Source organism: Heterocephalus glaber, unplaced genomic scaffold, assembly GCF_053883595.1.
Source record: "Heterocephalus glaber isolate CG9 unplaced genomic scaffold, H.glaber_assembly_v1.0 deba00001553, whole genome shotgun sequence".
In the NCBI taxonomy this organism is placed as follows: domain Eukaryota; kingdom Metazoa; phylum Chordata; class Mammalia; order Rodentia; family Bathyergidae; genus Heterocephalus; species Heterocephalus glaber.
This window is the reverse complement of record NW_028258344.1, coordinates 2,541,077-2,569,064: the sequence shown is the minus strand read 5'-3', so window position 1 is coordinate 2,569,064 and position 27,988 is coordinate 2,541,077. Positions and strand designations below refer to the sequence as shown.

Genomic DNA, 27,988 nt, shown 5'->3' with positions numbered 1-27,988 from the left:
TCAGATTGTTCCATCTCGTTTCCCTTTGGGGTTGCTGTAGGTGATCCAGAAGTCTGTTTTTGAGACTTGTTTATGTGTCTTCTCATTTCCATGGGAGGGAGTTCTTCTGGCGCCTACATGGCTCAGCTTCTCTGCCTTAGGAGCTTGGGATGGCAGCGGGGGAGCTTCCTTCCAGGTTCTGGGACCAGCTCAGCTTCTCTACCCTAGGAGCTTGTGTTGGTGGTGGGGGAGCTTCCTTCCGGGTGCTGGGACTGGCTGAACTTCTCTGCCTTAGGAGCCTGAGATGGTGTTGGGGAGCTTCTGGGTGCTGGGACCAGCTGAGCTTCTCTGCCCTAGGAGCCTCGATAGTAGACCTTTGTCTGAGGAACAGCAGGTGAAAATTTTTTCCCATATTGTGTGTTGTCCCTTCACACTGCTAGTGGTTTCTCTTGCTGTGCAGAAGCTTTTTAGTAAGAAGAGATCCCAATTGTTGACTGTTTGTGCTAGTTCATGGGCAACTGAGGTTTTGTTCATAAAATCTTTTCCTACACCAATGTCTTCAAGAGTTCTACCTAAGCTCTGTTCCAGCTGGTTCAGTGTTTCTGTTTTAATATTTAGATCTCTAATCCATTTTGGTTTTATTTTAGTGAATAGTGAGAGATATAGGTCTTGTTTTAATCTTTGGCAAGTTGGAAATCACTTTTTCCAGCACCATTTATTAAAGAGGCTATCTTTCCTCCAGTGAGGGTGTTTGGCTCCTTTATCGAAGATGAGATGGCTGAGTGTGTCTGGTGTTGTTTCTGCACCTTCTAATCTGTTCCACTGGTCCTCAGGTCTGTTTCTTTGCCAGTACCATGCTGTTTTTATCACAGTAGCTTTGTAGTATAGTTTCAAGTTGGCGGTTATGATATCCCCTGCTATGTCTCTGTTGCCTAGAATTGCCTTTGCAATTCTAGGTCTTTTCTTGTTCCAAATGAATTTTTGGATTGTTTTCTCAAGGTATGTGAAGTATGCCGCTGGAATTTCAGTTGGGATTTCATTGACTCTAATATTGAATCTATTCAAAGAAATATATATTACATTGAAAGCTATATATTGAATCTATATAGCAGTTTTGGAAGTATGACCATTTTCACTATGTTGATTCTTCCTACCCAGAAGCAAGGAATGTCCTTCCCTTTTCTGATATCACATTCAATCTCTCTTTTCAGAGTACTATAGTGTTCAGAGAAGAGGTCCTTGATTTCTTTTGTTAGGTTGATTTCTAGGTATTTCAGTTTTTTGAATGCTATTGTGAAAGGAATTATTTGCCCCATTTCTCTCTCAGTGAGTCTGTTGTTTGTGTACAGGAAAGCTATTGATTTTTTTGGTGTTGACCTTGTATCCACCTACTTTACTGAATTTGGTTATTAGGACTAAAAGACTTTTGGTGGAGTTATTGGGGTCTTCTATATGAAGTATCATGATTTGACTTCTTCGTTTCATGCCTTTATTGCTTTTATTTCTTTCTCTTGTCTAATTGCTGTGGCTAATGTTTTCAAAACTGTATTGAACAGGAGGGGTGATAGTGGACATCCTTGTCTTGCTCTTGATTTTAGTGTGAAGGATTTCAGTGTTTGACCATTTAGTATGATATGGGCTGTTGGTTTTTCATAGATGGCTTTTATCAGATTGAGGTAGAGACTATTCCAATTTTTTGTAGGGTTTTTATCATAAATCCACATTGGAGTTTGTCAAATGCTTTTTCTGCATCTATTGAGATGATCATATGGTTTTTTGTTCTTGGTTCTATTGATATAGTGTATTATATTTATTGATTTACATATGTTAAACCATCCCTGCATCCCTGGGATGAATACCACTTGGTCAGAGTGAATGATCTTCTTGATGATCTTCTGCATTTTGTTTCCCAATATCTTATTGGGGATTTTTGCCTCTATGTTCATTTGTAAGATTGGCCTTTAGTTCTCTTTTTCAGTTGGGTCTTTCTCTGCTTTGGGGATCAAGGTGATACTTGCTTCCAGGAATGAATTTGGGAGTATTGCTTCCCTTTCACTTTTACTGAAGAGTTTAAAGAGTAGTGACAGTAGTTCCTCTCTAAATGTCTTATAGAAATTGGCAGTGAAGCCATCAGGACCTGGGCTTTTCTTAGTTGGCACATTTTTAATTGCATTTTCAATTTCATTGATTGCTATTGTGTTGTTTAGAACTTTTAGTTCTTCATTGTTGAACTTTCATAATTCATACATATCTAGGAATACTGTCCATTTCTTCTGTGTTTTCCACCTTATTGGCATATAGGTTCTTGAAGTATGTATTGATGATCCTCTGGATTTCTGCTGGTTCTGTTGTATTTTCATCCTTTTCATTTCTAATTAACATGGATTTGGGCCTTTTCTTTCCTTTTTGTGATGTTTGGCTTAGAGTTTGTCAATTTTGTTTATTCTTTTGAAGAACCAACTCTCGGCTTCATAAATTTTTATTGTGTCATTCTCTTAGTCTCCATTGCATAGATTTCTGCTCTGATCTTTATAATTTCCTCCCTTGTATGACCTTTTGGTTTGTCCTGCTCTCCTTTTTCTAGAAGCTTGAGGTTCAGCATTAGGTTGTTTAATTGGGCTCCTTCTGTTTTGCTAATATGAGTATTCACTGCAATGAATTTCCCTTGTAAGACTGCTTTCATTGTGTCTCATAGATTCTGATATGTTGTACTGTCACTGTCATTTAATTGTAGGAAATGTCTGATTTCCTCTTTAATATCCTCTGTGACCCATTGGTTATTCAAAAGTGTGTTGTTCAATTTCCATGTGTTTATGAAATTCTTTTGGTTTCTTTGGCTATTGATCTCCAATTTCATCTCACTATTGTCTGATAATATACAGGAGCAACTTCAATTCTTTTGCACTTACTTAAACACATTCTATGAGCAAGTATGTGGTCTGTTTTGGAGAACAATGCATGTGTAGCTGAATAGAATGTGTATTCTGATTTTGTGGGGTGGAACACTCTGTAAACATCTGTTAAGTTCATTTGTTCCAGAGTTTGATTGATTTCTAGTATTTTCTAGGTTACTTTTTGTCTAGTTGATCTATCTATGGGGTATTGAGGTCCCCTACTACTATTATATTAATGCTTATTTGATTTTTCATGTCCATTAGTATTTGTGTTACATAGTGTTATATAGCACACTAGTGTTTGGTACATAGATATTTATGACTGTCATCTCTTCCTCTTGGATTCTTCTCTTTACAAGGATGTATTGTCCTTTATCTCTCTTAATCAGTGTAGGTTTAAAATCCACTTGATCTGCAAAGAGGATCGCTCCTCCTGCTTTTGTTCGGGTTCCTGTCACATGAAGTATTGTTTTCCATGCTTTAAGTTTCAGTCTATGAGTTTCATTTTGAATTAAGTGTGTTTCGTGTATGCAGGCTATTGTTGGATCTTGCTTCTTGACCCATTCTGCCAGTCTATTTCTTTTTATTGGTGAATTGAGACCATTCACATTGATGGTTATAACTGATACATATTGACTTATCATTGTCATGACTTTTTCTTTTTGTTGGATTCTCCCCCTTTGCCTTTAATTTCTTGTCATGTCTGATGGATTCATTCTGCTGGGCTTACTGGGGTTGTGATCCTCATTGTCTTTTCCTAGTATATTGTCTAAAATTTTTTGGATTGCTCATTTGGTTTTCATGAAGTTCCTAAGGTGTTCTTTGTCATGAAAGTATCTTATTTCTCCATCAATCATGAAAAATAGTTTTGTAGGTTACATCAATATGGGTTGGAGGCTGTTTTCCTATAGGGTTGGAATACATAACTTCAAGCTCTTCTTGCCTTGAGGGTTTGCATTGAGAAGTCTCCTGTGATTCTGATGGGCTTTCTTTTGTATGTGATTTGTTTCTTTTCTCTAACTGCTTGTAGAATTTTGTTCTTCTGTTGTTTTTCTGGAATCCTAAGTATTATATGCCTATGTATAGATTTTTTTTGATCAAGGCTTATTGGAGTCCTATATGCCTCACTTATTTGTATGTCAAGTTCTTTTCCCCTGCTTGGCAAGTTTTCTGCCATCACTTTTCTGAACAGTTTTTTTCTGTCCTCTGCACTCTTTTTTCATTGACTCTCATCAGTCTTGTGTTATTCTTCTTTGCATCATCTAGTAGCTGCTAGATTGATTTCTTGTGGTCACTTACTATTTTAAAGAAATTTTTCTTTTCCTGGTCACTATTTGCAATCTTATCTTCTATATCTGAAGTTCTGTCCTCACATTGGCCCATTCTACTGCTTAAACTTTCAGTGGAGTTTTTATTCTCCTGTAAATCTGTTTGCATCTGTTTTATGGATTCAATTTGTTTTCTATGTTGGGATTCCTTCATGTTCCTCAGCTTTTCTATTTTTTTTAATCTGTGTCCTCTCTAGATTTATTAATCATGTCTTACTGTATGAGCACAATCTCTGCTCTTATCAGAGAAATTATTTCTGATTTCATTTTTTCCTGATCCTCTTTTGTTGCCAGTTCAGCGAGTCCAGGTGGTTGAGTATCAGAGTGTTCCACCTCATTTCTCTTTGGAGTTTCTTTAGGTGATGTGGAAGTCTTGTTTTGAGATTTGTTTAAGTGTCTCTTCATTTCAAGGGGGGTGGGGTGCTTCTGGCACCTGCCCAGCTCACCTCCTTGGCACTGGGGACAGTGGTACAGCAGCTGAAAAAGCTAAGGTGCTTGGTGCTGGTGGCCTCTTCTCCTCTGCACTGGGGGTGATGGTACAGTGGGACAAAAGGCTCACCTCCTAGGCACTGGGTGCTGCTCTGCTCCTTTGTGCTGGGGGTCATTTTGTGGTGGATCAAAAGGATCAGCTGCTTAGCGCTGGGGGTCTCTGCTCTTCTGGGGTTGGGGCAATGGTTCGGCATCCCAAAGGGCTCTGTTACTCTGCCCTGGGCAGGGCTCTACTCCTCTGCACTAGGGGTGGTGGTATGTCGAGCCAAAAGTCTCTCCTCCTCAGTGCTGGGACTCTGGTCTCTGTTTAGTTTTTATGGACCTAAAAATACTCTAAAAATGAAGTCACTTAATTAAAAAAGAAACAAACAACAAACAAACCAACAAGAAACAAATGTACACTACAGGGTAAAAGTGAGATTAGGGATATGGCATTCAAACACTTCATCAGTGATGCACTGATTTGACTCAGAATGATTAGAAAGGCAATAATATTTTAAAAAATAGAAGCAAAATTTTTTTAAAAATCAGAAGTAGCAATGTTGATGTGACACCAAAGAAGCAGTTATAGTTCTTCCTCTTGCTGTTTTTTTTTTTTTGTACACGGGATTCAACTCAGGACCTTGCACTTGTGAGGCAGGCAGTGGAACCACTGAGCTAAATCCCTGGCCTTCTGCTGCTATTCCTGAGGTATTTTTTTTTTTTTTTTTTTTGGTACTGGGGATTGAACTCAGGTCCTTCCACTTGCACAGCAGACGGCCAAACCACTGAGCTAAATCCCCGGCCCCAAACCTCTGCTGCTGTTGATGAGTCATATGTTGTCCATGTGAGATGAGTATGGGTGTAGCCATTCACATGGCAACTGGAGGGGACTGTATGCCCTTTGTATATTCCTTCCACTTGATTCAGCTGGGGAAAATATTTTTAGTGTTTCTTGTAGACAAAAAAATGGGAAATTCAAGTCATGCTTAGATTGTTCCCAAATAAATAAGTTAATTAATTTTGCTAGAACAAATTCAATTTTCAGAGCAAACATGATCACAAAACTGACTCTAGTATTAAAAGGCTTATGAAAAACAACAATTTCCTGCTTTGCCAATTCTACTCCACAAGCCCTGCCTCTGGAACAATGATTTTCACCTCTTTTTGTCTGTTCCCTCAAGTAATTGGGTCCATATTATTTTAAAAATGCTTTTCTTGCTGTTTCTTTAGATACAAATTTGAGGAATTAACCACTGGCATCCTTTGGCTTTTGTGCCTTTCCCACACCCATGCCCACATGTTCTCCCATCATTGGGTCAGTAGACATTCTTTATTATATGGCTTTATAAATATGTTTGTTCCCAAGTCAAGTAACTTATGAATATCTTTCCTTTCCTGCACAATTTTTATCTTGAACTTTCAGTCTTATTGTCTATAGTTTTTATGACTGGATTGTAATATAGACGTGTTGTATATATCTTTCCTATCTCCAGTGAAATTTGGGCATTGCCATCACTTGTATCAGTTTTTATATGTTCAGAATATAAAACTTTCCTTAGCAATGTTGTCAATTGTGGAATTTCATTATATTCTTTTTAAAACATTCCTTTTTGTGATTTTACATATGTATTTTGATGACATATAATTTTTACTGTGTGTTTTACACTTTAACTCATTTAGAATTTATGTTTTATGATGTGACAAATTAATGTGTTGTATGAATATTTCTCTAATACTTTTACTTTAAGCACTTCATTGCCCATAATTTTTTGCATATTGTCCTTGGTTTATTTGTTCATCTTTAAAATTATGTGTAGCTTATCTTTAAAATTATGTGTAGCTTATTATGTGTAGTTAGTCTCTCAAATCCTTCATTCTTGAACAAATTGGTGGCATATAATGTGTATATTGGGATTTTTCTTTTATCCAGTTGAACTTGAATTTCCTTGAATATTGTCTTAGCTACTTTTCTCTTTGCTGAGACAAAATACTCAACACCCACAAGTTAAAGGAGGAAAGGTTTATTTCAGCTCACAGTTTGTGGAGGTTTCAGTCCATAGTCAGCTGACTCCAAGGCAGGGAAACATGGCAGAAGGGCATCACAGAGGAGGAACAGTTCATGTATGGCAGGCAAAAGGCAGCAAAGCAGCAAACAACAGTAGCAAGCCTGGCTTCCCTCTCTTCCTTTATAGTCCAACCAAACTGTAGGCCTATTGATTGGTTCCACCCACACCCAGGGTGGGCTTCCATTATCCACACCCAGAACTATGATAGACTCATTTAATTACCACACACCCTTAATCCCACTATCACACACCCTAGATCCAACCACCTCCAGAAAGCCTCATCTATGAGCTCTTGAGGCATTGGGGGGACATCTAGATACAAGCCATAACAAACACCATTTAGTTATTTGCTGGCTTTTCCATTTCCTCAGCTATTTGTGTTGTTTGCTGATTGGATTACTCTGCTCCCTCTTACAGTGTCATCACGTCTCCCATCATTTACAGCTAAAAGTTGACTTGGTTGTTCCAGTTTGTCTTAGGCACAGTTCTACTAATGAGAGTATTTTCACATATATTCTATCCTTTTGCTCTTCACTTTGAGGAGCAAATTTTTGATGGAATCTTGGATGGAGCATTTAAAAAAAATACTCATGAATGTAGAGCATATTAAGATTTGATTGTTTTACATTTGTTGCTGGATTAAGCTTGAAATGTACACTGTTCGTTATTATTTCAATGTCTATTCAGATGTATAATACTATGTTTTTAACAGTAAATTTTTAGTTGGTGCTTGTCAAAGAATCAGGAAATGAAATTATGTGAATTGAGTAGCTTACTGATTGATTTTAAGGGATCATACATAGTTAAAGAATTTCCCCAGGAGAAATACTAGAATACAAAGCATTTGCTTATGAATGTCAAAGATCAGGGTCACTTATATCTACCTCTTCCTGGAACATTTACTGTTTACAATCTCCCTGACCCAAAGTTAACCTCTGATACACAGATTTGATTGTCTCTGCGTCTTCTCCATCATTTACATTCTACTTTGTAGGGTTGTCATCTTTCTACAAGTTGGTCTTTTTGGCCTAAGAGATAAACTTGAAAGTGGGTCCCTAGTTCCTTCTCTCCTCTGCTTATGGTATATAGATTAATTCATCACTTGGAACAGGCACCCAAATAATAGTGATTGAAACTTTGTTAATCATTTTTGATCCCCAGAGTTCCCTAGTGTAAAATTTTACCAGTGAGTTACAATTTCTTTTATTATGTACACACAGAGAAAAACACACAAAGCTTTTTTGCTTTTCTGTGAGGTATCTTTGCAGAACACGCAAGTATTTTTACTTCCTATTTTGCCAGAATATATGTAACACAATATTGCTAATCACTACCTAAAAGGAAGCCTCAGAAGGTCATGAGCAGTGTGTGTCAGCTTCACAGCTTTCTCGCTATTTTCTGTTTTTGCAGGATTGTACTTTTTATGGATGTTTTTCTTCTCATAGCAAGACACTGAGGAAGTTCAAAAATAAATCCATAAATGTAACTCTCAGAAAATGTTTTCCTGTACAGGATTACTGATTAGAAGCATGCGGCTCTACTGACTTCAAGAATACTCTGATTAGACATCTTTATTTCCTCTGTGGCTTAAACAGCAATATATTAATCTGAATTTGAAACCACTGGTTCCAACCAATTGTTTTAAAGTTGTTAGAAACTGCTAACCGCTAGCTTAGAAACAGGTTACATTTGTCATTTACTTTTGTAGATTGCAGAATACAGAGGAAAATTCAGAAAGAGAAAAATAAATTTTGCTCATGTTGCACTGACTGACAGAAATGGCTCAACTCAGCAATTCGGGAAGAATATCCAGTAGTAGAGATGACTTTTTTTTTTTTTTGGTACTGGGGATCGAACTCGGGTCCTTGCGCTTGCGAGGCAGGCAGTGGCACCACTAAGCTAAATCTCCGGCCCACAGTAGTAGAGATGATACATCAAGGATGTGATTAAATGCATAACTTCACAACAGAAGAAAAACCCCACCGGGTCGGATCACAGCCCAATAGCATTCAAAATAGTTACGTTTATAGGGAGTTTCTATTCTTTGTTATGAAGATCTGCTGGCTTTAAAAAATCTATATAATTATTTGGCAAGATCTATGACATTCAAAAGAAAGACCTCATCACAACACCACAAAGAAATAGTTTTCTAAGACCATTTTTGTAGGTAATTTTGCAATTTTCTTGAAATTGACAATGTGCATTTAGTATGAAGTATATATTTTTAATGGATTAAATACTTACGAACTGTATTAACACTTTTGAGGTCCACACTTATGCTGTTAAAATAGCTGTTCCATTTGGGAATGCCACTGTGAAGTGCTTCATATGTTCCAAATGAAAGAGGATTGCCCATTGTTTAGTAATTTATTCCTTTGATAATGATCAGAAAAGAGAAAGAGCTGCTTCTCTCCTTGCTTGAGAAGCTGCTAGATGTACTGTGTGGCTTGTTGGTTCTCAGGTCTGGGATGTTGCCAACTTAGTGGGTAGACTGTGTAAAGCCTGAAATGAGAGCACTAGAACTGCTTTATTACGAAGTATAATGATTCAACTTTCCTAATTCTCTGCTTCCTCTCCATTCTCAAATTATGGGCCAATTCCTTCAGGGTCTCTCTAGCCAAACTCACACAAAATAGGCAGAAGTGCTAGAATTCATTGAAATGGAGTTGTTTTGTACATGTGTAAAAATTGCATCCATTTATTCTGTCACTTCCATGATTGGCTAGTGAAATAGTAGAGATATAAAAAGTAGGATACTGTTCAGCTGAATTTCAATACTTAGGCAAACTCTTGTTTTCTGTGTGGATAATCTGGGCTACTTAATCTTGGTTAGTGTCATACATAATGTTTAGAGAGGAATGCTTTCTTGTGGGTGAAAAGAAACAAAGAAAAACTGTAGCCAGTGAGAGGTACTTCAACTTTTTATATAGTAAGAGTGGGCTTTAATATCTGGCATTAATACGATGAAACACTGTACACAACTAGCAATAAATGGATTTGGTTCAACACAGCACTCTTGACTGCCTGGCAAGAGGCAGCAGCACTGTTCTGAGTGTGCTCTATAAAGATCGGTTAAACAGGGCTCCTCTCCTAGGGTCTTAGAGTCCAGAGCAGCAGGCAACACATGTAGTCAGAACACTATCTAGTAAATGAGTATATAAAAGATTATTTCTTGAAATTTACAATTATATCTCATTTTTAAAAAAATCATTAATTTTATTGGTACATCTTAGGTGTACAATGTGCTGACATTCATTATTGGGAATTTGTACCTTTATATAATATATCTTGATCCTTATTTTTTCCCCATTCCCCTTCAACCCCTCCACTTCTCCCTATTTACAAAGACTTTGTTTCCGTTTTTTACTTTTCTCATATTTATTCCTTTCTCTTCTTTCCTTTCCCCTACCCCTCCCACTTCCCCTACCCCTTTGGACATTTTCTTCCTATTTCCCATTATATATTATACATTTTAGTCCTTACTTACACTTTCAGTTTCACACACCAGAGAAACTATTCAGTATTTATACCTGTATGTCCTATTTATTTCACTTAACAGTATGGCCTTAATGTGCATCCATTTAGCTATAAATGTCTCTAATTTCTCATTCTTTATGGCTGAGTAGTACTCCATTTTATTAAAAATGCACATTTTCTTTATCCAGTCTCCAGTTGACGGGCAATTGGGCTGTTTCCAAGCTTTAGCTATCACAAACTGTGCTGCTATAAACATGGGTGCACATATATCACTGTGGTATGATTCTTTTTATTCTTTTGGGAAGGTACCCAGCAGGGGAATAGCTGGGTCAAGTGGAGCCTCTAATAGTTCTTTGAGGTATCTCCATAATGATTTCCACAGTGGTTGCACCAGTCTGCACTGCCACGAACAGTGGAGAAGGGTTCCTCTTTCCCCACAGCCCCGCCAGCATTTGTTATTGGTTGATTTCATGATAGCAGCCATTCTTTCTGAGGTGAAGTGGAATCTCAGTGTTGTTTTCATTTGCATCTCTCGAATGACCAGTGATGTTGAACATTTTTTTCATATGTTTATTTGCTGCTTTTACTTCTTTATCTGAGAAATGACTGTTCATTTCAGATGACCATTTTTAGATTGGGTCTTTAAATTTAGGAGGTCTGATTTTTTAATGTTCTTTATTATTCTAGATAATAGACCTTTGTCTGAGGAACAGCAGGTGAAAATTTTTTCCCACATTGTGGGTTGTCTCTTCACACTGTTGGTCATTTCTCTTGCTGTGAAGAAGCTTTTTAATAGAAAGAGATCCCATTTGTTGATTGTTTGTGCTAGTTCACGGGCAGCTGAGTTTTTGTTCATAAAATCTTTTCCTACACCAATGTCTCAAGAGTTCTACCTAAGCTCTGTTCCAGCTGGTTCAGCATTTCCATTTTAATATTTAGATCTTTAACCAATTTTGATTTTAGTTTAGTGCATGGTAAGAGATATAGGTCTAGTTTTAATCTTTAGCAAGTTGAAACCCAATTTTTCCAGCACCATTTATTGAAGGGCCTGTTTTTCCTCCAGTAAAGGTGCTTGGATCCTTTGTCAAAGATATGGTGGTTGAGTGTGTCTGGAGTTGTTTCTGAACTTTCTAATCTGTTCCACTGATCCTCAGGTCTGTTTTTTGCTAGTACCATGTTGTTTTATCACAGTAGCTTTGTAGTATAATTTCAGGTTGGGGATTGTGATACCCCCTACCTTGTCTTTATTGCCTAGGATTACTTTAGCTATAGTAGGTCTCTTCTTGTTCCAAATGAATTTTTGGATTGTTTTCTCATCTTCTGTGAAGTATTGTGTTGGAATTTCAGTTGGGATTGCATTGCAGCTATATAGAAGTTTTGGAAGTATGACCATTTTCACTATATTGTTCTTCCAACCCAGGAGCAAGGGATGTCTTTCCATTTTCTGATATCTTCTTCAATCTCTTCAGAGTGCTACAGTTTTCAGAGTACAGGTCTTTGATTTCTTTCATGAGGTTGATTCCTAGGTATTTCATTTTTTTGTGTGCTATTGTGAAAGGAGCTGTTTCTCCAGTTCCTCTCTCAGTGAGTCTGTTGTTCTTGTACTGAGTTTTGTGTGTTGACCTTATATCCAGCTACTCTACTAAATTTGGTTATTAAGTCTGGAAGACTTTTGATGGAGTTCTTGGGGTTTTCTATATAAAATACCATGATTTGACTTCTTTGTTTTCTATCTTTATTGCTTTTATTTCTTTCTCTTGTCTAATTTCTGAGGCTAATGTTTCCAAAAATATATCAAACAGAAGTGGTGATAGTGGACATCCTTGTCTTGTTCTTGATTTTAGCATGAAGGATTTCGGTGTTTGACCATTTAGTATGATATTGGCAGTTCATTTTTATTAGGTTGAGGTAGTGACCATCTATTCCAATTTTCTGTAGGGTTTTTTAAATCATGAGTGGCTGTTGGATTTTGTTGAACCCTTTTTCTGCATTATCTATTTTTTTCTACATTTCTCTTTTGAGATGATCATATGGCTTTTGTCCTTGACTCTATTGATATAGTGTATTACATTTATTTATTTGCATATGTTGAACCATCCCTGCATCCCTGGGATGAATCCCATTTGGGCAGGGTGTATGATCTTTTTGATGATCTTCTGCACTGTTTCCCAATATCTTATTGAGGATTTTTGCATTTAGTTCATTAGGAAGATTGGCCTATAATGCTCTTTTTCAGTTGGGTCTTTCTCTGCTTTTGGGATCAAGGTGATGCTTGCTTCCAAGAATGGATTTGGGAGTATTGCTTTCCTTTCAATATTATTACAGATTTTAAACAGTAGTGGCAATAGTTCTTGTCTAAATGTCTTGTAGAATTCATCAGTGAAGCCATCAAGACCCGGGCTTTTCTTTGTTGGTACATTTTTAAATACATTTTCAATTTCATGATTGATATTGCATTCTTTAGAATTTTTAGGTCCTCTTCCTCAACTTGGATAATTTATAAGTATCAAGAAATCTGTCATTTCTTCTGTGCTTGCCATCTTATTGGCATATAGGTTCTGGAAGTAGGTATTGATGATCCTCTGGATTTCTGCTGGATCTGTTGTGACTTCAACTTTTTTGTTCCTAATTGCATGGATTTGAGCCTTTTCTTTCCTTTTATTGATAAGGTTGGCTAAGAGTTTGTCAATTTTGTTCATTCTCTCAAAGAACCACCTCTTGGTTTCATTGATTTTTTGTATCATTCTCTTAGTCTCCATTGCATTGATTTCTGCGCTGGTCTTTATAATTTCCTTCCATGTATGAGTTTTGGGTTTGTTCTTCTCTTCACTTTCTAGAAGCTTGAGGTTCAGCACCATGTTTAATTGAGCTCACTCTGTTTTCCTAATATGAGTATTCACTGTTATGAATTTGTCTTGTAAGATTGCTTTCACTGTGTCACATAGATTCAGATATGTTGTATTGGCATTATCATTTGTAATAACTGTCTGATTTCTTTTTTAATTTCTGCTATGACCCATTAGTAGTTCAGAAGTGTGTTGTTCAATTTCCATGTGTTTATGTAATTCTTGCAGTTTCTTTTGCCATTGATCTCCAATTTCATCACACTATGGTCTGATAATATACAGGGGATAACTTCAATTCCTTTGCACTTACTTAAACATGTTCTATGAGCGAGTATGTGGTATATTTTTGGAGAATGATCTGTGTGCAGCCAAAAAGAATGTGTATTTGATTTTGTGGGGAGAACCCTCTGTAAACATCTGTTAAGTCCATTTTTTCAAGAATTTGATTGAGTTCTAGTATTTCGTTGTTTCTTTTTTGTCTAGTGGATCTATCTATTCGTGACAGTGAAGTATTGAGGTTCCCCACTACTATTGTATTAGTGCTTATTTGAGTTTGCTTGTCCTTTAATATTTGCTTTATTTCATTGGTGCACTAATATTTGATGCATATATCTTTATGATTGTTATCTCTTTCTCTTGGATTTTTCCCTTTATGAGGATGTTGTGGCATTCTTTGTCTCTCTTAATCAGGGTTGGTTTGAAATCCATTTTATCTGAAAATAGGATAGCTACCCCTGATTTTTTTCTGGTTGCTGTCACATGGAGTATTGTTTTCTACCCTTTAACTTTCAGTCTATGAGGTTATTTTGAATGAAGTGTGTTTCTTGTATGCAGAATATTGTTGGATTTTGCTTTTAGACCCATTCTGCTAGTCTATTTCTTTATTTTTTTTTGGTACTGGGGATTGAACTCAGGACCTTGAGCCTGGGAGATTGACAGCGGCACCACTGAGCTGAATCCCCAGCCCTCAGTCTATTTCATTTAATTGGTGAATTGAGACCTTTAACAGTGATGGTTATAACTGAGATATATCAACTTATCCTTGTCATGACCTTTTCCTGTTGTTGGATTCACCCCTTGCATTTAATTTCTTGTCTTGTTGATGGATTCAATCTGCTGGGCTTCCTCAGGTTGTGATCCTCATTGTCTTTTCCTAGCATGTTGTTTAAAATTTTCTGGATTGTTGGTTTGGTATTCATGAAGCTCCTCAGGTGCTCATTGTCATGAAAGCATCTTATTTCTCCATCAATTTTCAAAGATCGTTCTGCAGGATATATCAATCTGAGTTGGAGGCTGTTTTCCTTTGGGGCTTGAAATAGGTCACTGTGAGCTCTTCTTGCCTTGAGGGTTTTTGTTGAGAAGTCTGCTGTGATTCTGATGGGCTTTCCTTTGTATACAATTTGTTTCTTTTCTCTAACTGTGAGTAGAATTTTGTTCTTCTGTTGGGTTTCTGAAATATTAACTATTATATGTGTATGTGTAGATTTTTTTTTGATCAAGGCTAGTTGGACTCCTATATGCCTCACTTATCTGTATGTCAAGTTCTTACCCCCTGCTTATGAAGTTTTCTGCCGTCATTTCTGTGAACAATTTTTTATGTCATCTGCAGCCTTTCCTATTTCTTGATCAGCTCTGATCAGTCTTATGTTATTCATCTTTGCATCGTCTAGCAGCTTCTGAATTGATTTCTTGTGGTCTCTTAATATTTTTAAGTAATTTTTTTCTGGTCACTAATTGCAATCATGTGTTCTATATCTCATAATCAATCTGTCCTCACATTGGCTTATACTGCTGCTTGAACTTTCAATGGAATTTTCATTCTCCTGGATATCTGTTTGTATCTGCTTTATGGATTCTATTTGTTTCCTATGCTGGGATCCCATCTTGTTCCTCACCTCCTTAATTTTTTTTTATCTGTGTCTGCTCTAGATTTATTAATCATGTCTTTCACTATGGATACAATTTCTCTTCTTATTGAGAAATAATTTCTTTTTTTATTTTTTCCAGATCCTCTTTCATTGTCAGTTTAGGGAGTCCAAGCAGTTGAGTATCAGATTTTTCCATCTCTTTGCCCTTGGTGTTTTCTTAGGTGACCTGGAAGTCTGATTTTGAGTGTTTTTAAATGTACCTTCCTTCTCATTTCAAGACATGCAATCTACTGTGCTTTTGTTGAGGTGACTCTATGCTCACCCAGTGGGCTTCAATTTTCAGCAAGCCTCAAAGAGGCCTTTTCTCTGCTGCCTAGCGCTGTGCCAATTCCTGGGTTGAAAATGATGGTTTTCTGGATCCCTGCACTGCACTGTTTTTCTGGAGGGGTTCTGGCTGGGGCTGTCATATCTTGAAAGGCTTTGGATTTTGCTTGTTTGCCTGAGCAGCTGTTTTTCAGGAAGGCCTTTGTCCTGGGCCTTGCACCCAAGCCACTGGTGTCTGGGTGGGACCCTGGCAAGGACTTGGGCACCTGCACCACTGTTGTCCCTGTGGCCTTCCTGCTGGGGTCTGTGCACAATTACCAATGATATCTGGGCAGGTCTCTGTTTGTGGCCTATGTGTGTGCCTATGCAGCTCTTTTCCAGGTAGGTCTTTGGCTGGGGCCTGTGTGACCAAGCTGTTGGGGTCTGGGAGGGCCTCTACACACCTAACTTTTAGACACACTGCTCTCTCTATATTTCTAATACTTTATACATGGTTTTTAAAATTCAAAATTGAATGTGTAAATATTTGACCACTTTATTTATATTTTTAATCAATTTTATTGGTAAATTTTAGGTATACAATACAGTCACATTCATCATTGAAAATGTGCACCTTTACATAATCTATCTTGGTTCTTATTTTTCCCCCTTCCCCTGTCCTCTCTTCAACGCCTCCATCCCTCCCTATTTACAAAGACTTTGTTTCCAGTTTTTCATTTTCTCATATTAATTCCATTCCCTTCCCCTACCCCTCCCACTTCCCCTTTGTCCATTTTTTTTCCTATTTCACATTATCTATTATACCTTTTAGTCCTTATTTACACTTTCAGTTTCTCACACAAGAGAAACTATTTGGTATTTACACATGTGTGTCCTATTTATTTCACTTAAGAATATTGCCTCAGTGTGTATCCACATTAGCAATAAATGTCTCTATTTTCTCATTTTCATGGCTGAGTAGTACTCCATTTTAGAAAAAAAAACACATTTTCTTTATCTAGCCTCCAGTTGATGGGAAATTAGGCTGCTTCCACATTTGGGCTATTACAAACTGCACTGCTATGAAAATGAATGTACATATATCACTGTAGTATGATTCTTTTAATTCTTTGGGGAAAATATCCAGCAGGGGAATACCTAGGTCAATTGGGACTTCCAGTCCTAGTTCTTTGAGGTATCTCCATACTGATTTCCACAGTGGTTGCACCAGTCTATACTCTCACCAGCAGTGAAACAGTATTCCTCTTTCTCCCCCATCAAGCATTTGTTATTGGTTGATTTCATGATAGCAGCCATTCTTTCTGGGTTGAGGTGGAATCTCAGTGTTGTTTTCATTTGTATCTCTCGAATGACCAGTGATGTTGAACATTTTTTCATATGTTTATTTGCTATTTCTACTTCTTTGTGTGAGAAATGTCTGTTCCTTTCAGATGCCCATTTTTGGATTGGGTCTTTACATTTGGGAGGTTTGATTTTTTTAAGTTCTTTATAGATTCGAGATAGTAGACCTTTGTCTGAGGAACAGCTGGTGAAAATTTTTTCCCACGTTGTCGGTTTTCTCTTCACACTGTTGATGGTTTCTCTTGCTGTGCAGAAGTTTTTTTTAATAGGAAGAGATCCCACTTATTGATTGTTTGTGTTAGTCTATAAAAACTGAGGTTTTGTTCATAAAATCTTTTCCTACACCAATGTCTTCAAAATTTCTACCTAAGCTCTGTTCCAGCTGGTTCAGTGTTTCTGTTTTAATATTTAAATCTTTAATCCATTTAGATTTTAGTTTAGTGTATAGTGAGAGATATAGGTCCAGTTTTAATCTTTGGCAAGTTGAAACCCAATTTTTCTAGCACCATTTATTAAAGAGCCTATCTTTCTTCCAGCGAGGGTGTTTGATTCCTTGGTCGAAGATTAGGTGGCTGAGTATGTCTGGAGTCGTTTCTACATCTTCTAATCTGTTCCACTGGTCCTCAGGTCCGTTTTTTTGCAGTACCATGCTGTTTTTATCACAGTAGGTTGGTAGTATAGTTTCAAGTTGGGGGTTGTGATACCCCCTACCTTGTCTTTATTGCCCAGAATTGCTTTTGTTGTTCTGGTCTCTTATTGTTCCAAATTAGTTTTTGGATTGTTTTCTCAAGGTCTGGAAGTATGCTGCTGGGATTTCAATTGGGATTGCATTGAATCTATATAGCAGTTTTGGAAGTATGGCCATTTTCACTATGTTGATTCTTCCTACCTAGGAGCAAGGGTTGTCTTTCTATTTTCTGATATCACCTTCAATCTCTCTTTTCATAGTGCGACAGTTTCAGAGAAGAGGTCTTTCATTTCTTTTCTTAGGTTGATTTCTAGGTATTTCAGTTTTTTGGATGCTATGGTGAAAGGAATTGTTTACCCCATTTCTCTCAGTGAGTCTGTTGTTCATGTAGAGGAAAGCTATTGCATTTTTTGTGTTGGCCTTTTATCCAGCTACTTTACTGATTTTGTTATTAAGTCTAGAAGACTTGGTGGAGTTCTTGGGGTCTTCTATATAGAGTATCATGATATGACATTTTCATTTCATGTCTTTATTGCTTTTATTTCTTTCTCTTGTCTAATTGCTGTGGCTAATATTTCCAAATCTATGTTGAACAGGAGTGGTGATAGTGGACATCCTTTTCTTGTTTCTCATTTTAGTGTGAAGGATTTCAGTTTTTTACTATTTAGTATGATACTGGCTGTTGGTTTTTCATAGATGGCTTTGATCAGATTGAGGTAGAGATCTTCTATTCCAATTTTTTATAGGATTTTTATAATAAATGCGTTTTGGATTTTATTGAATGCTTTTTATGCATCTATTGAGATGATCATATGATTTTTGTCCTTGGCTCTATTGATATAGTGTATTATACTTATTGATTTGCATATGTTGAACCATCCCTGCATCCCTGGGATGAATACCACTTGGTCAGGGTGTATGATCTTCTTGATGATCTTCTGCATTCTATTTGCCAGTATCTTATTAAGGATTTTTTCATCTATGTTCATTAGTGAGATAGGCCTATAGTTCTCTTTTTTGGTTGGGTCTTTCTCTGCTTTGGGGATCAAGGTGATACTTGCTTCCAGGAATGAATTTGGGAGTATTGCTTCCCTTTCACTTTTACTGAAGAGTTTAAAGAGTAGTGACAGTAGTTCCTCTCTAAATGTCTTATAGAAATTGGCAGTGAAGCCATCAGGACCTGGGCTTTTCTTAGTTGGCACATTTTTAATTGCATTTTCAATTTCATTGATTGCTATTGTGTTGTTTAGAACTTTTAGTTCTTCATTGTTGAACTTTCATAATTCATAAATATCTAGGAATCTGTCCATTTCTTCTGTGTTTTCCACCTTATTGGCATATAGGTTCTTGAAGTATGTATTGATGATCCTCTGGATTTCTGCTGCGTCCATTGTAATTTCATCCTTTTCATTCCAAATTGCATGAATTTGGGCCTTTTCTTTCCTTTTTCTCATAAGGTTAGCTTAGGGTTTGTTAATTTTGTTTATTCTTACAAAGAACCAACTCTTGGCTTTGTTGATTTTTTGGTATTGTTCTCTTAGTCTCCATTGTACTGATTTCTGTTCTGATTTTTATAATTTTCTTCCTTGTATGAGCTTTGGGTTTGTTCTGCTTTTATTTCTCTAGAAGCTTGAGTTCATCAGCAGGTTGTTTATTTGGGCTTGTTTTGTTTTCCCAATATGTATATTCACTGCTATGAATTTCCCTCATAAGACTGCTTTCATTGTGTCCCATAGATTCTGATATGTTGTATTGTCATTGTCATTTAATTGTATGAACTATCTGATTTCTTCTTTAATTTCCTTTGTGACCCACTGGTTATTCAGAAGTGTGTTGTTAAATTTCCATGTGTATATGAAATTTTTGCACTTTCTTTTGCTATTGATCTCAGGTTTCATCACACTATGGTCTGATAATATATAAGGGAGAACTTCAATTCCTTTGCACTTACTTAAACATGTTCTATGAGCGAGTATGTGGTCTGTTTTGGAGATTGACCTGTGTGCTGCTGAAAAGAATGTGCATTCTGATTTTGTGGGGTGGAACACTGTCTAAACATCTGTTAAGTTCAATTGTGCAAGAGTTTGATTGAGCTGTAGTGTTTTTTTGCTTATTTTTTGTCTAGTTGATATATTTATTTGTGACAGTGTGGTATTGAGGTCCCCCACTACTGTTGTATTAATGCTTAGTTGATAATTTATATCAGTTAGTATTTGTTTTATATAGTTTGGTGCACTAGTGTTCGGTGCATAGATATTTATGATTGTCATCTCTTCCTCTTGGATTGATCCCTTTACAAGGATGTTGTGTCCTTCTTTGTTTTTCTTAATCAGTGGTGGTTTGAAATCCATTTGATCTGCAAAGAGGATAGCTCCTCCTGCTTTTTTGGGGGGTTCCTGTCATGTGGAGTATTGTTTTCCATCCTTCAAGTTTCAGTCTATGAGTTTCTTTTTGAATTAAGCATGTTTCATGTATGCAGTATGTTGTTGGATCTTGCTTCTTGACCCATTCTGCCAATCTATTTTTTTATTGGTCAATTGAGACCCTTAACATTGATGGTTATAACTGATAGGTATTGACTTATCATTGTCATGACTTTTTCTTTTTGTTGGAATCTCCCCCTTTGCATTTAATTTCTTGTCATGCCTTGTGGATTCATTCTTCTGGGCTTCCTCAGGTTGTGATCCTCATTGTCTTTTCCTAGGATATTGTTTAAAACTTTTTGGAGTGCTAGTTTGGTATTCATGAAGTTCCTAAGGTTCTCGTTGTCATTGATGTATCTTTTTTCTCCATCAATTTTGAAAGATAATTTTGTAGAGTACATCAATCTGGGTTGGAGGCTGTTTTCCTTTAGGGCTTGAAATACCTCACTCCAAGCTCTTCTTGCCTTGTGGTTTTTGTTGAGAAGTCTGGTGTGATTCTGATTGGCTTTCCTTTGTATGTGATTTGTTTCTTTTCTCAACTGCTTGTAGAATTTTGTTCTTCTGTCGGTTTTCTGGAATCTTAACTATTACATGCCTATGTGTAGATTTTTTTTGATCAAGGTTAGTTGGAATCCTATATGCCTCACTTATCTGGATGTCAAGTTCTTTTGCCCTGCTTGGGAAGTTTTCTGCCACCCCTTTTGTGAACAGTTATTTTTTATGTCATCTGCACTCTCTCCTGTTTCTTCATTGATTCTGATCAGTCTTATGTTAGTGTTCTTTGCATCATCTAGCAGCTGCTGGATTGATTTCTTGTGACCTCTTACTATTTTAAAGCAATTTTTCTTTTCCTGGTCACTAATTGCAATCTTATCTTCTATATCTGAAATTCTGTCCTTACATTGGCTCATTCTGCTGTGTAAACTTTCAATGGAGTTTGTAATCTCCTGGAAAACTGTTTGTATCTGTTTCATGGATTCCATTCTTTTCCTATGTTGGGATTCCATCATGTTCCTCAACTTTTTTATTTTTGTTATCTGTGTCTGCTCTAGATTTATTGTTCATGTCTTGCACTATGGGCACAATGTCTGCTGTTATCTCAGAAATTATTTCTAATTTAATTTTTTCCAGATCCTCTTTTTTTGCCAGTTCTGGGAGTCCAGGTGGTTATCAGATTGTTCTATCTCATTTCCCTTTAGGTTTCTTTAGGTGATCTGGAAGTCTGGTTTTGAGGCTTGTTTATGTGTCTCTCATTTGAAGGGGTTGAGTGCTCCTGGGGCACATGTGGCTCACCTACTGGGTAGTGGGGAGGGCTCTGCTCCTTGGCACTGGTGGAGGTGGTATGGCAGTCCGAAAGGGTCACCTCCTGGGCACTGTGTTGGGCTCTGCTCCTTGGCTCTGTAGGCAATGGTTCCATGGCCTAAAAGGGTCATATTTGGCCACTTTAACACAACTGAGTACCCAATTGAAGTTGAAGTTTTCTATTATTTATATGTGTATATATGTAAAACTATAGTATATAAAAATCTTATCATGTTTATAATTTTTATTTTGTCTTATCTTTTCCTTAGTATTATTCCTCTTATTTTCTCCATTTTTATCTAGAAACTCCATGCATTATTCTAGTTATTGCCTCCCAGACTGCTGACTTCTTAAGGTATGTATTATACTGGAGCTGGAACCATATGCTTAGGAGTTGATATAGAAAATTAGTGTAAAATACTGATTTGTGCAAAAAATAGTTAATGCAATAATTCTTGTTATAAAAGACTAATAATTTGTAATCCAAGGCCATTTGTAATCTAGGTCATTGTAGTTTGGTACATTGTCTTACTGTAGTATCTTGAAATGAGTCTGTTGGTGTTTGTTCTCATTGTGTAACTCATGAGCAAAGGAAAAGTTATTAAAATGTTAAGAAGAATCTCTAGTCTCAAAGACTGAAATATTTAAATAATGTAGTTTGTGGATGAGTGGAATAAAACTTGTCAAACAAATAGAAAGTGTCAATGTATCCAAATTAACTTTTCAATATTACAGCTTGGCATGAGTTTGAAATTTTGGCCTCTAGGTAAACACTTGGGAATCTGTTTTTTAAAAATTGCCTATCATCTAGCTTGGTGGTTCCCAAATTTTTTGAGTATGAGGAAACTCATACTAGTTAGTGGAACTGCTTCCTCTTTAGTCTATAAAAAACCACTTGTAAAAGACATTTCTAGGACTGAGAATTTCATTCACTAGTTTTATAGCTCACCCATATATATTATGTGTTGTAGCATGGAACAAGAATGGAGGCCAGAGGATCTGTACATTTTCACATCCTACTTTATTTTGCTGTAAATTTTAATTGAGTTTCTCACTCAAAATGCATGGAGAACAAATATGATTTAGGGTGAGAAAGCTTAGGTTATGTGAACTACAGAGATATTCTCTGGGAAGGGAACAGAAGGGGAGTTCTTTATTGAGTATAAGATAAAACATTTTAAGGCCTGGACACTGAGCACCCTTATTTGTCTTGAAAGTCATCAATTATTAAATATACTCTATAAGATTTGACATAAATATGATAAGGGAATAAAGGACTTCAATTTTAATAGGTCATAAGTACAATGTATATTAATTTATCCCACTAGGTCTTTGAACATTTCTCTCCTTTTAGTCTTTTGGCAAGTGTACTTTTTTTTCCTAAAGATTAAGCAGGGTTTATTGAGAGATAACTCCTGAGACACAGGAGGGATTCTGAGTGGATTGTCACTGTGGTCCTTTTTCAGGGGTAATTTATATAGCAAAGTCACAATATGGGTACAACATGGGTCAAACTACCATCAACCTATAAGATAAAAAGTATCTCCACTTAGCTAATATTGATCCAATAAGGAAGTGAGGCACATAGCAAGGGCTTATGGCTAACATCATTAACCTTGGCTAATCTATGACTTCCAATATGAGAACATTTTGGGAAAGCAATGGTCCAGATGTTCTGGTCACCCACCTCCGTGTCTGATGCATATCTGGACTTAATGGACTGGATGGTACCAAGTACAGTATAATCTCAAGTTTCTGTTTATTCCTTAGGGTGGTATGCATCTGTCCATTGTGACTTTATCTTGAGGCCTTGCCTTTTTCAGATGCGCCTCCAGCCACAATTCTAATGTCTTTTTTTTTCTGCTGACTTCCTTGAGAGCTTAGTCCCTCTCTGACGGTATATTTATTTCTATCTAACTTAGTCACCTATAATATTCCCCCCTCTGAAGAGGTATCCCTAACTGCAGTTAGGGGCAGAAGTTGTCTGAGTGCATTGATTGGAGGTTGTCTGACCAGAAGCCGGACTCTGCAACTTTATATCTTTAAATGGATGAGATGGCTGCCACTCAGATTTCCAAAGATGAGCTCGATGAACTCAAAGAGGCCTTTGCAAAAGTTGATCTCAATAGCAATGGATTCATTTGTGACTATGAACTTCATGAACTTTTCAAGGAAGCTAATATGCCATTGCCTCGATGTAAAGTGAGAGAAATTATTCAAAAACTCGCTGGATGGTTACAGAAATAAAGATGGGAAGATAAATTTTGATGAATTTGTTTATATTTTCCAAGAGGTAAAAAGCAGTGATATCGCTAAAACTTTCTGCAAAGCAATCAACAGGAAAGAAGGGATTTGTGCTCTGGGAGGAACTTCCAGTGAAGTGGGAACTTCCAGTGGGAGTTTTCCAGTGAAGGAACACAGGATTCATACTTAGAGGAAGAAAAATATGCTTTTGTTAACTGGATAAACAAAGCTTTGGAAAATGAGCCTGAATGCAGACACATTATACTGATGAAGCCAAATACCAATGACCTGTTCAAAGCTGTTGGTGATGGAATTGTGCTTTGTAAAGTGATTAATCTTTCCATTCCTAATACCAGTGATGAAAGAGCAATGAACAAAAAGAAACTTACACCTTTCATCATTCAGGGAAACTTGAATTTGGCACTGAACTCTGCTTCTGCCATTGGGTGTCATGTTGTGAATATTGCCGCAGAGGATTTGAGGGCTGGGAAACCTCATCTGGTTTTGGGACTGCTTTGGCAGATCATTAAGATCGGTTTGTTCACTGACATTGAATTAAGTAGGAATGAAACACTGGCTGCTTTACTTCGAGTTGGTGAGACTTTGGAAGAGCTTATGAAATTGTCCCAGAGGAGTTTCTGCTTAGATGGGCAAACTTCCATTTGGAAAACTCAGGCTGGCAAAAAAATCAACAACTTTAGTGCTGACATTAAGGATTCCAAAGCCTATTTCCATTTCTGAATCAAATTGCACCAAAAGGACAAAAGGAAGGTGAACACCAGATAGATATTAACATGTTAGGTTTCAATGAAACAAATGATTTGAAGACAGCTGAAAGTATGCTTCAACAGGCAGATAAATTAGGTTGCAGACAGTTTGTTACCCCTGCTGATGTTGTCAGTGGAAACCCCAAACTGAATTTAGGCTTTGTGGCTAACCTGTTTAATAAATACCCAGCGCTAATTAAGCCAGAGAACCAGGATATTGACTGGACTCTTTTAGAAGGAGAAACTCGTGAAGAAAGAACTTCCCGAAACTCTCTTGGTGTTAATACCCCACGTGAACCAATCTCTACGCTGACCTGCAAGATGCCCTGGAAGTCTTACAGTTATATGAAAGGATTAAAGTTCCTGTGGACTGGAGTAAGGTTAATAAACCTCTGTACCCAAAACTTGGAGCTAACATGAAAAAGCTAGAAAACTGCAACTATGCTGCTGAATTAGGGAAGCATCCTGCTAAATTCTCCCTGGTTGGCATTGGAGGACAAGACCTGAATGATGGGAACCGAACCTTGCCCTTAGCTTTAGTCTGGCAGCTGATGAGAAGGTATACTCTCAATGTCCTGGAGGATCTGGGAGAGGGTCAGAAAGCTAATGATATCATTATAAACTGGGTGAACAGAACATTGTGTGAAGCTGGAAAATCAACTTCTATTCAGAATTTTAAGGACAAGACAAACAACTCCAGTTTGGCAGTTGTGGATTTAATCGACACCATCCAACCAGACTGCATAAACTATGACCTTGTTAAGAGTGGCAATCTAACAGAAGATGACAAGCACAACAATGCTAAGTATACTGTGTCAATGGCAGGAAGAATTAGAGGCAGAGTGAAGACTTCATGGAAGTAAAGCCCAAGATGGTCATGACTGTGTTCGCATGTTTGATGGGCAGGGGGATGAAGTGAGTGTAAAGTAACCAACCTAAATAAAACCAACCTTGTTCCCAGGTGCATGATTAGCAAGTCTGCTATTTCCAGGTGATGTGCTTGTGGCTTGAGGAATTCTTGATCATGTAAAGGACTTGAGTTTTGATTAACAAGACTAGCTTCTCCTGAGAGCCCTTGGAGGAAAGAGTTTTAATGAAACAGCTCTTCTTTCCCATAGTCAGAGTTCGATTTGTCAGGCACACCTGAAATGTGCTTGTAGCCAAATTATTTTGCTCTCTCCTCCTAGAATGCTGCCCTTGGCTGCAGACAGGCAGGTCTGTGCATGCCCTACCGAGGTCCTGAGTCACGTGGAAGACACCGAATCATCCCGCTACAGACAGGCAGCCAACTGATTCCACACTACAAAGATGCAGAGGACACCAGACCACCAGACCAAGGTACTGAGTCCCACTGTTCCAGGCCCAGAGGTAGGGGCTTCTGAGCCATCGTCCCACTGCTCCTGGTCCAGAGGAAGGGGCTTCCCAGTCACCATCCCTCCCGCTGCTCCCAGCCCAGAGGAAAGGGTTTTTGGCCCACCTTCTGTCCTGCTGCTCTGGCCCAGAGGAAGGGGCTTCCAGGCCACCATCCCTCCCACCGCTCTGGGCCCAGAGGGAGGGGCTTCTGAGCCACCATCCCACTGATCCTGGTCCAGAGGAAGGGGTTTCCCAGGCACCATCCCTCCAGCTGCTCCCAGCCCACAGGAAAGGGCTTTTGGATCACCATCCCTACCGCTGCTCCTGGCCCCTGTCCCACCTCACCCAGCTCAGAGGAGGTAATCTGTGCAGGCGCTAACAGCTCCCTGCCCCAGTCAAAATGAGAAAACACGGAAATAAGTCTCAAAACCAGATCACCTACAGCAACCCCAAAGGGAAATGAGATGGAACACTCTGATACTCAACCACCTGGACCCACTGAACTGAAACAAAAGGGGATCTGGAAAAAATGAAATCAGAAATAATTTCTCAGATAACAGGAGAAATTGTGCCCCTAGCACAAGACATAATTAATAAATCTAGAGAGGAGCTGAGGAACATGATGGAATCACAACATAAGAAACAAATGGAATCCATAAAACAGATGCAAATAGATTTCCAGGACATGAAAAGCTCCACTGAAAGTCTACACAGCAGAATAAGCCAATGTGAGGACAGAATTTCAGATATAGAAGATAAGATTGCAATTAGTGACCAGGAAAAGAAAAATTGCTTCAAAATTATAAGGGAACATGAGAAATCAATCCAGCAGCTGCTAGATGATGCAAAAAAGAATAACATAAGATTGATTGGGCTCAATGAAGAAACAGGAGAGAGTGCAGATTACATAAAAAACTTCTTCACAGAAATAATGGCAGAAAACTTCCCAAGCAGGGGAAAAGAGCTTGACATACAGATAAGTGAGGCATATAGGACTCCAAATAGCCTTGATCAAAAAAAATCTACACATAGGCATATAATTGTTAAGATTCCAGAAACACAACAGATGAACAAAGTTCTCCAAGCAGTCAGAGAAAAGAAACAAATCACATACAAAGGAAAGCCCATCAGAATCACAGCAGACTTCTCAACACAAACCATCAAGGCAAGAAGAGCTTGGAGTGACATATTCCAAGCCCTAAAAGAAAACAACCTCCAACCCAGATTGATGTACCCTGCAAGACTATCTTTCAAAATGGATGGAGAAATAAGATACTTTCATGACAAAGAACACCTTAGGAACTTTGTGAATACCAAACCAGCACTCCAAAGAATTTTACACAATAGCCTAGGGACAGACATTGAGGATCACAACCCCAGGAAGCAAAGAAGAATGAACTCATCTGGCATGACAAGAAATTAAATATAAAGGGGGAGAACCCAACAAAAAGAAAAAGTCATGGCAATGACAAGTCAATACATTTCAGTTATAACCATCAATGTTTATGGTATCAATTCACCAATCAAAAGAAATAGACTGGCAGAATGGGTCAAGAAGCAAAATCCAACAATATGCTGCATACAAGAAACACACTTAATTCAAAAGGAAACTCATAGACTGAAAGTTGAATGGTGGAAAACAATACTCCATGTGACAGGAACCCCCCAAAAAGCAGGAGTAGCTATCCTCTTGGCAGATCAAGTAGATTTCAAACCAACACTGATTAAGAGAGATGAAGAAGGACACTACATCCTTGTAAAGGGAAGAATCCAAGAGGAAGAGATGACAATCATAAATATCTATGCACCAAACACTAGTGCACCCAACTATATAAAACAAATACTAACGGACATGAAAAGTCATACATGCACTAATACAATTGTAGTGGGGGACCTTAACACCCCACTGTCAGAAATCGATAGATCAACTAGACGAAAAATAAGCAATGAAATACTAGAACTCAATCGAACTCTTGAATAAATGAACTTAACAGATGTTTACAGAGTCTTCCACCCCACAAAATCAGAATACACATTCTTCTCAGCTGCACATGGGTCATTCTCAAAAATAGACCACATACTCATATATAGAACATGTTTAAGTAAGTGCAAAGGAATTGAAGTTATCCCCTGTATATTATCAGACCATAGTGTGATGAAATTGGAGATCCATAGCAAACGAAACTCAAAAAATTTCATAAACACATGGAAACAGAATGCTGCCCTTGATATTTCCCATTGCTGTGTGTTATTTCTCTCTACATATCTTTTTCCCTCTTAGAACGTCCATCTCTTGAGACTCGCTTAGATTGGAAATTAATATTATTAGAGAGTTATTTTGCTTTGCATCCAGGATGCTAGTTCTTATTCAAGAATTATGGTCAGAAGGTATTTGGATATAAGTATCCTTTGCTTACTTTGTAGTACTGAAAATTTGCTGAAGTAACTGTGCAGAATGTAAGAGCTTTTCTTATTCTTTTATTCTTAAAATCAGTATCTTTTTACAGTATTCTTTCTACATGATCCTTTTTTGTATCTTTAAGAATATTTTGATTACATTTAATAAGACTGTTGATTTTGCTACTTTTTAAAATGGGTCTTCAAGTAAATCAAAAGC

At 37.5% G+C, this 27,988-nt stretch overlaps 1 long non-coding RNA gene and 1 pseudogene across 2 annotated transcripts in view; both read left to right on the top strand.

The window, feature by feature from the left end:
- Positions 1 to 26,994, top strand: part of LOC147824118 (uncharacterized) — a 58,459-nt gene extending 31,465 nt beyond the window's left edge. For both annotated transcript variants that reach the window (XR_015442682.1, XR_015442683.1), the window contains exons 3-4: positions 21,311 to 21,362; positions 25,206 to 26,994. This is a non-coding gene — a long non-coding RNA (uncharacterized LOC147824118). The remainder of the gene's footprint in view (positions 1 to 21,310; positions 21,363 to 25,205) is intronic.
- On the top strand, positions 22,079 to 25,185 carry LOC101707429 (plastin-3 pseudogene; annotated as a pseudogene).
- Positions 26,995 to 27,988: the final 994 nt, after the last annotated feature.